We start from the raw sequence: 13,463 nt of genomic DNA on the forward strand, positions 1-13,463 counted from the left end.
GCCTTTTTAATGATATAGCAGCTCAATTACAAGAAATATCGGCAAGCATTTACCCAGACAATGCAAGAAATGTTGAATCCTTATCTAAAAGTCATGCCTTTACCAGTGGAGATACAGAGAGAGAGCGCCACAGGGGACTTAAGAAAGACGAACAACATGGTCCAGCTGACGACAGAGACTCGAGACAACTCCATAGAAGAAAAGACTTTTCCGGGATGCCATAACGTCTGCCGGATAAAGAAAAGGAACTTGTAGCTTACGGAGCCTTGCTGGAAGATTTGTATCTCAAGACTCTTGCCGAAGCTCAGAAGACTGCCCAATCCACAACGACCTTTCAACCAAGTGAAGAAATGCTCGAGGAAGGAGAGATCAATCAAGGAACACGTGAGTACAGAAGATTGGAGCGTTCAATTCATTTACTCAGCAGTGATATTACGACGCCTTCCGCATTCCGTCACCCGGTCAAGTGATCCGCGGATATGATGACACACACTGGTCTTCCAACTCCGTCTCCGAAGCATGTTTCACATCAAAGCCACATAGAGATGTCACGACGTCCACTAGCGCAAGAATAACTAGACTCAAGGTACCTGCATTTCCCGTTCCCAATGAAAAAGATTTTGGAGATGTTGGAGGCGTGGGTACGAAACGGAGAGGTGGAGCTGCCTCCTGTATGGCGTCCACCGACCGATCAAGAAATAATGCATCCGAGATATTGTCATTATCACAGGTTCCTTCACCACCCTACCAGTGAATGCAACTCCTTGAAACTCATTGTTCAGAAGAAGCTTAATTCAGGAGAGTAGCTTTCCCTCTTTGAAAATTAGTGCGGACGATTTCCTTGGAGAGGTTGCTCGGGAAGATTCAGTTTCGTGCAAATGAGGCTCCAAAGAGCAAGTAAGTTCTATCAAACAATTTTACGACAAAGATAGTTTTAAAATTTACTGGGGACTTGACATCCCACACACAGAGAAAGAGATTCGATGATCAAACATCATGTTTGTTTCCTTTTCACACGATGTTTACAATTTCATGTGGCATGTATAATCATTCGTAACCAAGATGCAAATTCTATTTAGAATAATCTCTTTCAGAAAATCAATTGTTCACAAAACTATCTCAAAAACCAATTCAAAATTCAACCACCTATTAGTTCAAAACCTGAAATCAAATTGTGAAAGGAAATCCTCACGATCACTCAAAAGCATCTAAAGAAAGAACACAAGTAGGCGGCACGAATCCTTCAAGGAAAGTCCTTCAGCAGCAACTCATCCTTTTGAGCAAGAGCAGCTTTCATCCTTTGGAGTGCGGCATGTTTCAGCTTCAACTCCTTAGACAAATTTTCAACCTCTTCTTCCTGGCGAGCAATACAGTCAGCAGAAGGAGCTTCGTCTTGCAATTTCTGAAGCTCCTGGATTTCAGAGAACCCTTTGAAGAACCAAGGAGCGTTGAAGTCGTACTACACAAACACGTCCCGATGGCACTTCCAGTCTTCAATCACCTCCTCAGAAACACTGCGACCGGTCGTGACGCTCATCCCGTGAATGGAGAATAAAGCTTCTTGGACGCGATTGACCAATGCAAAGCGACTTTTGAGCTTCGTAGTGGTAGCAATGTGGTCGTGCTTCTTCCATATCACCGTGTATAACTCCTCTAACTGAGCCGGCACACTGAATCCCCCAACCACACATGACCTGCATGAGGGGTATCAAAGGGAGGATCGAAGATATCCCCAGGAACAATAGGTTGCCTTGCCAATACTTCATCAGGAACCTTGTCAGATGCAAGAGGCCTTTCAGAAGAAGTCACCATGACTGCCTTATCAATGGGAACCTGCTCAGGAAGATCTTTAAGGGGAGCCGCCTCAGCATTAGCAGATGTTGCCTCTCCTGCATTCCTCCGGATGTCCACTTCACTCTGAATGCTGATTTCCGTCACGACCTCGTCTACAAGCTCACTAAGGTTACCACTTGGGGAGGCATTCCGTTCAGTCGAGCTTGCACCATCTTTGTCATTATCTTGAAGAGGATTAGTATCACCAGAACTCTCCTTAAAAGCATCGCCAGACTTCTCATGAAGACCAGCATCGCCAGAATTTTCATGAAGACCAGTATCGCCAGACCTCTTGTTATGAATACGAGCCAGTCTTGTGAAAGCATTTTTTTTCGAGATTCCCTGATCGCCAACAAAGGATTACCTTTAGTGAAAGTTGCTCAGGAAGAACGAAGCCAAGGGATCAAACATAAAGAAATTTAAAATACCTGCATATTGGAGGAATTGAGGATCACCAAATCACATGCCTGCTTCTTAGACCTCACTCGCTTGGGGACTGCAGTCGTCAGCTCTGGTTCGTTTACCTGGGAGTGGTTTCAACCGAAAATGCTCCTTCAAAACGTCAGAAGATGGTTCGCCGCGGGAATCTGTCACAACCTCCTCCGAGAATTTCTGAAAGGTTAACAATTGCTCCCTCCAAAATTCCTTATACCTGTCGGTTACCGCTGGTTTTCTTCCGATGGGCCAGAAAGGAAGACTCTGCACTGACGGAAATGTGTCAGCATTAAGAATGTCCGGGAAAAGTTCTTTTGGAGCCTTCAACAGACGAAAAAATGGAACACCCTGGTCAAATCCCATTTGCCGAGCAGCCATGTCAATATTGTACGGAGTCACAGTAAATTCTTCATCAAATAAAGACGGGGCATATCCCAGAGTGCAGCTTCGCAAGTAAATGAGTTCTCCTAGACTTGCGGTTTCAGCATCAGTACGCAACACGGCATCAAGAACAGTAGCAAAAGTCTTTGACTGAACAATGGAAGGGTGGATCGGCCCCCATGGACGAAAATATATGGAGGACACATTGTCGAAGACATCCACGAGCTTCACACCGGTTTTAGGACGTCTCTTCTGCCAACGGAGTATTCTCGAACCACCATACAAACTGCTGAGTGAAGTTGCGGGAACAGCAGCATAGCTTTTGAAATTTTCTCATAAAAACGCCTGAAGAAAAGCAATGTGGATATGCGACTCCACCTTCTTATACCCATTGGAAGCATGCATGTCCGTCACTAAGGCATCCAGATGAGAATACAGTGATCCAATAAACAAGGCACCGAGGGAAGGACCTCACCTTTTGCCAGCCTTATAGCAAACATAACAAGGTCGCCTCTTATGGTCTTTCTTCCAGAACCGTCGTCAAATATGTCTCTGGATAACCATAAAGACAGGAATGCAATCACGCTGAGCTCGTCTTCCAACTCCTAACCGGGTTTCGGGTCTGCAGGAGACCACTCTGACACCCACCAAGTGTAAAAGCATTTCGTGTCTTTCTTCTCCTTCTCCAGATCATCGAACTCTCCCACCTTTCGAAGTATATCATTATAATCACGACGTTCTGCATCAGAAAGTTTATAGAAGAAGCTTCCAGCGACAGGCAGGTTCATCAATGCAGCTACACTTTCCAGAGTAATGGTCATCTCTCCCCATCCACATATGGTTGTATGAGTAGAGGGACGCCACCGAGAAATTAAAGTGATCAAGCCTGCAGCATTTTTCTTAACTTGAAGAGTGGCGGATGCCATGACCGCATCAAGGATTTGCGCTTTGATCAAATTATCCTTAATACTCTTATTATTCAGCATGCGTCTCATCCATCCTTCATAAGGACCCAGCGGGGTATGACAAATCTTGAAGTCAATAGGTGAAGGTGGATACTCATTTCTCCGAAGACAGAATCTCATCACAAGTGTTGAAGAAGAGGATGGATCAGCTTCCATATTTTCTGAACCAGAGAGCAGGACTATCTTGTGAGAAGGATGCTTTCTAATGTTCGGAAAAGACACGGTGAATAACTCATCGTCTATGTTTGGAATATCTTTGAAGTTGTCAACACTCCCTGACTTGGCATCAGCATTATCCCCAGAAGACATCTTAACAGGAGCCTTTTTGTTCATTCTACAATAAAAGGTAGGGGACTCAGTACTTGCATGAAAACGCATGGGATGTGTAGTCACACACGACAGAACACACATTCACGTTGGAGTACACAAGGCTAGGACAATCATACAAGCAAGGCTGGTATTGGGTCCAAACAAGGCTGGTATTGAGCCACGTCAGCAAACGAGGCCGGTGTTGGTAAGTCCACGAAGTCGGTCCAGATTACATGGATAATATCCCCAAGCAAGACTGATATCACGTCAGTCAGACATGTATTAGGCCACGCAAGCAAGACTAATATGATGACACTAGGATGGTGTTAGGTCACGTCAAGCCGGTATTGGTCATCAAAGTCACAAGTCTGGTGTTGGGTCACGTCAAACCGGTACAGGACCGACCAAGGTCACAAGTCTGGTATTGGGCCACGTCAGCAAGCAAGACCAGTCGAGGTCACGAAACTGGTATAGGGTCGATGTTCAATCAGGCATACATAGTGAAACTCACATTCAACCGAGCATATATGGTGAGGCCCGCATTCATTCGCGTGTATTATAACACGGTTTTCTTTATTCATGGGAGTCGTGTCTACGAAATTCAAGTCAAGGGTTTTTCAAGCTATAACCTAAAAGCTAGGTTTTGCATGCAACAATGAAAAGGAAGCAAAAACAACATGTTCATGGATTCGCGGCTTGTTTTACTAAGCAATCCTATAAATATCGACGATTTTGCTAACTAATCATGATATATCTTGCAAAAAGAGTTTACCTAAGAAATTAGGGATTGCAAAAAAAAAAAAAAAAACGTGAGAACAAGGGAGAACGGACGAAGTACCTACCTTGTGCGTGTGTGGTGGCAGTGGCAAAGTCCGGCGACGGCAGCAACAACGACGGGAGCGGCGGTAGGTGTCACGGACGGGAGCTGCCAAACAAAAAAAAAATGCGTGAGAAAAGGAAAAGGGGTCGGTCCCTTTTATAAGAAAACAATTGGAAGAATCCCAATAGAACAAGGATTCCTCTTGTGATTGTATTCCTCTTTTGATTCAGACGCAAAAACAAGGAAACCGGTCCCACCCAAAAATTCCATACTTGCACGGCACGATCACATGGACAATTGCTAGCGGCCGGTCAAAGTCCTTCCGGGTAAGCTTCCTAGACGATCCTCAGCAGGAGCAGGCTACTACATTAATGACCGCCAACGGCCCACTTATACCCTAGTCGGTCGAATACCTACCATGCTTCCCAAACTACCATCGAACACCAGCCTGAAGTTGGATGTCCAGACTGGTATGGAGCAGCTTGGAGGAATCGTACAAACAAAGGTCGCCTATGGTAGTCTCAAGTTCATCACGTCCGTCCAACTTCACCGGCGTGGTTGGACGGCGTGGATCATCCCAAAGCCGGTCGAACAAGCGTCGTGGTGTACACCGGCGGACCTTCTTCCTACCTGCATGACTGAATCTTCCTTAACCTGACCAGATTGTAATATACGTTTGTCCGAAGTTGTGTCAGCGTGAAGAATTGAGGGTCGCAGGAAATTCCACTAAAGGTCCCACATTGATCATGACCATCCAATTTCACCGGCATGATTGGATGGATTAGATTGGATCCATGGACACCAGGAAGGTATTGGCGTGTTCACCACCGGCCCAACGTGGGCCCCACATGGTCGGCCTCCCCAAAAGAGAAGCGTGGATCGCCAATTTGTCAAGCCAAAGCAGTGTGGACGTGAAACCCTAATTAGGGTTTGCGGCATATCACATTGTCGCAAATCAGTCTCAACCATCCATCTTCGCAGGCATAGATGGAGGGTGTAGATGTAGATTCAAAGGGCCCAGAGCATGTCAACATAATCACTGTGGGCCCGCCTACATACATGACTAATCGGTCAAGACCAACTATGGTTGGTCGTCTCGATTCGTGCGCCCAAACTAGGCATGGCCACGCATTTTCAACTGCAAATCGATCTCGACCACTCAACTTTGCCGGACAAATTGAGTGGCTTAGATCACATCTTTACGGGACAGTAAGGTACGGACGTGTACACTGGCCTGCCGATTGCACGCCTGACTTATTGGCCAAGACCGGCCATGGTTGGTCGTCTCGAAACGCGCGCCCGAAATAAGCACGACGTGCGGTCTTCAATTCCTTTGCGACATGGGATTTCTGTCGCAAATAAATGTCAGCCGCTCCTCTTTGCCAGACAAATTGAGTGGCTTAGATCGCATCTCCATGGGACAGTGAGATACAGACACCTACACCAGCATGTCGTCTACACGCATGCCCAATCGGCCCTGCCAGAAACGTGTCCCATGCTTGGATTCGACAAGCTAAAGGTTGGTGTTTGAGCACCTCCCAAACCCTAATCCGACGGTTGCATATGTGGGTCGCAAGCCATCTCGTCCGTCCAACTTCACCAGCTTGTACGGACAGCCTAAGACAGGAGTTAGGCGACCAGTGAGGTATCACTATGATCACCGTCCACCACTCTTCCACACAAAGTGATCGGCCAAGTCAGGACTTACCTGTACAACCTCCAAACAATCACTCGAAGATGGCTGGACGTGATGTTATTTTAAGATGCTTAATCTGCGAATTACTCCGTTAAGCCTTAAAACAGCGATGCTTCACACATGCTGAATATATTCGATGCATTACCTGCATAAAATACACATGATAATTCACAAGTATCGACTTCCTAAATAACTTAGTTATTTAATCTAGCATCACATGCTACTTTTTGTGGGTCCCACGATCCACACATTCGAGACATCAAACATGTCACAAACTGGGGGATCCTTATTGGGGTATTGGTCTGGCGGTTTACAACGTGCAGCGCACAACGCGCCATCACAAGAACGTGTCAGGAAGACATGGACGGTTAGTGATGATGGGAGAAGTGGGCAAGACTAATCGTGTGACACTAACACACGCAACTCCACTACTCCATCACTCCACTTTCTCCACTTACCATGAGAGACGTGGTTAGGCTCAGTGACTTGTATAAATAGGTTCTCCTCCCCATTTCAAAGACAGAACAAGACAACAGAAACCAAGTGTTGATACAATCGTATTCCAACATCAGAACTGATAGATTTCATTCTGTAAGCCAGTTCAGCTTTCTGATACAAGTCATACACAGCCAACAGCTTCACAATCTCAACACCTTCTTCGCTTCCCTCCCTAAGATCAACCACATTTCCTTCACTTTGTGACCGAAGCAAGTCTGGAACGACCATTTCTTGGTTTAGGCCAGAGTGGTACAGATTGATTTCTCGAATCACAAGCACTCCAGTGCAGTGCATTTGTTTATGGTTTAGATTCATTTCTCATCTACACACCCCAAATTACCAAAACTGGCAGAAATAGTTTTCACCCATAAACAGGCCCGCGGGTTTTTAAGATGATATAGCGCCAGGTTTTTGTGGTGTGTGGTCTTCGTGTTTCGGTGTTCAGTTTCAGTTTTATGGGTCGCAATCCGCCTACATCAGTAAGCATGCCGCAATCCGTGTGATATAATCCACACGTCATGTTTAGTTATCATAGTTTGGTGTCAATCCCACATTCGAACTCTACCCATCTAGAGTTTGAGGAGGGTGTTAGAAATAGTCCCACATCGCCTAGATCTTTAGTGTTTTTCAAGTTCAAGATCGTCTTACGCAATCCTACCCTTGCAAGCCGATTTTCAAGGATAGTTAGGCCCATATGTTTCTAAGACGATGAAATTAAAAATAGCTCATTTTCGATCATCTCCTAATTAGCTTATTCTTTCTTTGAAGAAGTGTACAATCAATGTCTTGAGAAAGAAAAACATATTGCTTTGTAAACCATATAAAATTTGGAGGTTTTGTTTGGGGAATCAATTTTCGGGGTTAAGAATCAGAAATTGAGTTTTGTTGTTGTTTTCGGACAATAAAATTGATGTGATTGATTGAGAGAGAGCTCATATATAATTTAACGCTTAGGTTTTGAAAACAATGAAAATAAAGATTGATTAGATTTTTATACAATTAAAAAAATAAACTGGTAAATAGAATATATTTGGTATAGGAATTTTTCTTATTTTAACAAACAACATTTAATCCAAGCATTATTTTTTAATTATCAAAAACCAAGTGCTTAAGTTCAATGTTGAACAAAATTTGAAAACTAATGTAACACTAGCATTTCTCGTATAAGCTTCATCCCAAGCTTGTGTTGCGAATTCATGACATATTAGCCAAGAACTAAACCTAGATGTTGGCCAAGAGTGAAATTTCACCACGATAGTGCAATTCGCAAGTTGAACATTGGTCGAGAACTGAAATTACACTACTAGTGCAATTTTCGGAACTCGTTGTTGCGGAAGCAGGTGTACTTGGTACATGACCGTCCACTCCCCTGTTTCTATTTGTAAAAGTATTAATAAGACATATATAGGGAAGGGAAATTGGTTGAAGGTGCATTAACGGAAATGCACCATTAAGCTATAAAGCTTACCTGGTAAAGCATACAGATGTGAAAGCATCAATATTGTTGTGTACCCTTGCCTATGGAGCATATGATGTGTAAGCATCAATTTTAATGTGTTGCGAACTAAGAATACACTATCTTGTGCACCATTATGAAGGACCATTTGGCATGTACGTACTAGGCTTTGCTTGGATTTGACCTTGCAACACGAGTTGGCTTTAGTTGTTATTCTCAACATGGATGAACGACGTTCTGTGCTCGATCTTTTCGAGCTACATAGTATAGTACGTAGACCTTCGCAATGAGTTGTAGCATTTGTGGTTCAACACTTTGTCACTCATATTATCTAATTAGGAGGTGATTGTGATATTTTGGTAATTCATATCATCTAGGCTCAGCAACATGAGGCAAGAGATGATTGTTGACACACTTGATGAGGTTCTTGCAGTCCATTCCGTGGATACTCATACTTATTATCAAGACATTCGATGCTGGCTTATACCGATTGTGAATTGGGTATGGCCAGAAACAGAAGCTAATTGGTACGCGAGTTAGGGTAGTTTGCATAAGCCACTTGCATCACAATGATGATGCAAGGCAGGTATTGCATGGGCCTGATTGATGCACCCTTGGCACGAGCAAGATCAGTGCAAGCTTTCATCTCAATGCCAAAGCGAAATAAGGAAGTTGAAATATGCTTGCAAAGACCTATGTGCAAGTCCAATGCATTTCCTTATACCTAGACAGGACTCGGAAGTCAGCGATGCATGCAAAATGCATCATCATTAGCCTTTTCGGTCTTGCACCCTTCGCATAACAATGTTAAGTTGGAACAGTAAGGAGCTACGTTTTGAAATGACGTAAAAGGAATCAGGCTTGCAAATCATGCTTTGAAAAGTAATTTAATATGCATTTGCCTGGTGAGAAGTGAAGCTTTACGGCATGGTCATTGTTGCGAGTGGCGCACCGGCGAGTTTCGGCATTATGCAAGGCATGGCGTCGGATGCTAAATTTTTTGACCTGTCACAGCTAAAGTATAAATAACCCATATTAATATGTATTCTAAACCTTAACAAGCTGTGTTGTGTTCCACCGCTTTGTTATCTACTCTTAATCAAGGTTTAGAAAACGAGTTACGGTCCGGATCATGGTTGTGACCTTTATAACGTGTTTTGACGGATGCGAGCATGTTTCGGGGAAAAACGCCTTTTACAACCATTTTATCTAAATAGCGAGTATTACAGCGATTGAATACGAAAGAAAAAAATTATGATTTGAGTTTTCTATCTGTTATAACGTGTGTGACAACGGTTATGATGGGTTTTATTAACGTTGTTACTACGTTATTTATTTATTTTTAATTGTAAGTTTTACTTTTGGATTCCAGAATAAAAAAATTGTGTAAGAAAATACTTTTATGATTTTTTTTTAGAGGAACCGTTATAGTATGCGATAGTGAAAACGGAAAAACAGTTCTAAAAAACCAAGGTAGCTAAAACGTTATTTAGAAGAAAATAACTTTCACACTAATTTAAAAAAAAAATAGTTATATACTCTCTCCAATTCTATAAAATAGTCTTGTTTGGTTTCGACAAAGATTAAGAAAACTAATCATGGTAACAATTTTTGCATATTTTTTTCTAATTTTTTTTTGGTCCCATTCTTTTGATATCACAAAAAAATGGAAAGAAATGGTCATTTTTTTTGTGTTAAGAGTGAAAAAAAGAGAGAAATAGTCCCTTCATAGGTAGATTAGTAAACTCATAATATTTAATTTTTTATTTATGGAAATCCGTCTATTATTTTGACATATCCAATAAGAAAACTAGCCTGTTTTGTCAAAAATGGAAGGAGTGGATAAAGGGTATCGAAAACCCGACGGGCACGCTACATGAACGTGGCCATATTTTATTGCTTGTTTCTAGTCATAGAATATACAAAAACAGCATGAGAATAGAAAAGTTACTCGGTTACTCCGAGAGAGGCTCCTCGGACTATATTATGGCGATAGGGACATTGGAAAACAAATAGTGGGAGGGAGGGTCCATTCATCACTCCGCCGCGTGGGTTTGGTACCTTGTATATATGGTTGTTGAGTAGGAAACCTTGAACCTAGCTAGGTATTTGCAGCATTGTAATACATAGCTTTGATTTAAGTAAGTTATCGTACTATACATGCTAATCACGTAATCAATGTCCTAACTATCTATACTTTATTATTAAAAATAATCTTTTTCATAAATTGGCAGTTAATCATTTCTCTACCTAGCTTTTTTTTTTTTTTTTTTGATGTAAATTTCTGTACCTAGCTCACAACAAAAATTAGAAAACACAATCTCTTGCGTATCCTTTTGTCATTTATTGATGGGCGCCGAGCGTGCAATGTAGATAGGTCATCGACCGAGGAAGCAGCACAGCACGTACTAAATGGATAATATATGTAATAGGTAGTACGCGATACTAATTTTGCAGCAGCTAGTAGGTTGAGTAAGGAAACGATCGAGGGTTTTATGTAGAATACATTCAATAGAACGCGGTGGTGGTTGAGATTGATGTCTCCCTCCTAACATCTCTTCAGTCTTTCCCTCCCTGTTTATAGAAAGTAACTCATAATGCCACACCACTTACTTTTTCCAAATAATAAACATTTGAACAAACTAGGAATAAAGAGATATGACTGAGTTTTCCAGTGATTAATCTATATTTGTCAATGTTAAAAACCAATAAGCAAGCAGGGAGAGGTTGAGGTAAGATGGGTGACATCATGATATATATATCCTCGGATCGGTATTGTTTGAAATCCGAGAATCCGTATATACTTTTTCATTCTATGACTCAAGGCAGCATTCTACAATCCTAGATGTTGTTATGTCAACATCGACGTACCAACGAAGCTGGTTCATTCACCTGGTCGTCGATGGAGTATTATTTTAAGAATACAACGCGGCTTAACTGGTTAAGTTTGGGCCGTTTGGCCCGCAAGATTTCAGTAGCAAGGACTTGCTATCGTCTTTGGGTTTTTTTTCTTCCATTGACATTGTAGCTAATGTGGACTTTGATGAAGCAAGCAATTAGCTGCACGCCAAAAGTAAGTGATAATGACGTCTTTCAGAGAAAAAACATACTAGTAGGTAACAGGGTAATGCCTTCCATTCAGAGCTATCGATATCAATCTTAGATATATTATTATTATTGTTTAATCAAATAAACTAGTTAATTAGTCGATGATTAATTATCCATAATCTAGCTCCAACAATAACAGGACAAAATATGTGACATAGGGAATTAGTTGGGAACACTAAATCGGAACAAATGGTGCGGGTGCAGGCACTTAAAATGTGCATTTCTTAAAAATACGCGTTAGTTGGGAACACTGATGCTTATTTATACTAACATAGACGATGCTTTAGCAATAAAAAAAAGAAGTTAGAATACATTTTTATAAAAGAGAAGGACCAGAGTCTCTCTCCCTCTTATATATACAATCAAACATTGTGTTTTAGTAAAGCAAAAGCCACGATTATCAAACAAAGTCATTAATAAAAGAAAAACCGTATGTATCGACTCTTGAGCAGTTGATCTATTAGAATTAAGATTAGACAAGTCTTTTATGCCTGCACATAGGGGGATATCTCTTATTGATTTCTCTTGACAATTAGACGTGTTTATTAGCGATATGTCTGATGTCTCTTTCGTTGTTCTTTGTCTTCACGGTCTGAACTGAAGTGCGGTAGTCTTTCATGTTTTACATCTCTTGCCAAAAAAAAAAAAAAAAAACTAATCTACTCATTTGAACTAGTTATGATTAAGATGAATAAGGCTGATATGGCTTATTTCGGTTAACTATTGTTGAGCCAACAAGGTGCACACGTTTAGGTACGATTATTCGTATCTAAACGAAGTCACTTTTCATTTGTGTGTAACAAGCTAAGTTCGATCTAATGGTTGAAAGATATAAGCTTGCGTCTAATCAGGTTTTCATCTAACGGTGAATATTGCATTTTGCTTTTCGCAAGTTCGATTGCGTAACACATGCACCTCTATTATAAACTCTTTTTTAAATTTTATCGGCCACATAACGCTCTTGTTTTCCACTATCGGTGAGAAGGAATGTTGTGCCACCACGTCATCCTAAAGCTCCATGGACTCCTTAAAAGTACTCCCTCCATTTCTGGAAAGGAGATACTATCATCCATCCTAATAAAAATCCAGTCAAATACTCGATAATGTTGAATGAAGATCGGTTACATTCATAAGATGATTAGACACCCATAGACCAATTTATAAGTAAACAGACACTAAAGGGTTTATTTAAATAGACATTTAAACACTCGATATTCTTAGATTTTTAGAGGTTTTGTCTGCTCTTTAGCTCTCTAAAGGGTCTGGGACCCTTCAATTCCCTGATAATTACATGTAATTACTGTTTTTGGCTTTAATATCATGACTTGGCTAAAAAAAAAAGTAAATAGCCACTTGTTTGTTTTGTCTGATCTCTTTCGTTTTAAACTTTTCCGTTCAGCGCGTGTATACTCTCTTCATAACCTGCGTGTGCACTTTGTTAATTAGTCACTGGCTAGTCACAGGGAACGTCCCGGGTGATGTCCGACCGGTTTGATTTATACAACATGATGAGACACACAATATTTTCAAAGAACACAAGAAAAAGACAGCATTTCCCGATCGGTCTAGACTAGAGGACTGACAGTTGTTAAAGATCAAAATTTAGGTGTGTGTAAAATCCAAGTCAAAAGTCCTTTTTGGCAACTTGCACCAATTCTACCGACGGTGTCGGTCATCAATAATTGTGTTCGTGGGAGGTGGTTGAGATATGCGTACTCTCTGACTGATGTACTCGCGGAAGATATTCTTTGTATGCCCCAAATAGATTTTGTGCCGCAAACAAACAATAGAATATTGTTTAAGAAGCCCCATCCTTTTTGGTTTTTTCTTTTCCATTTCTATAATGCGGTAGCCCCATCCTTCCCTGCTATTTTTTCACTCGAGTGTTTTACTTTGATTTTTTTCTTTTAGCACCAAAAGTAAGAACTAGAATGAATAGGAGAGAGCTTGCCGATTGCAAAA

The sequence above is a fragment of the Papaver somniferum genome, chromosome 7 (genome assembly GCF_003573695.1).
Source record: "Papaver somniferum cultivar HN1 chromosome 7, ASM357369v1, whole genome shotgun sequence".
NCBI classification, from domain to species: Eukaryota; Viridiplantae; Streptophyta; class Magnoliopsida; order Ranunculales; family Papaveraceae; genus Papaver; species Papaver somniferum.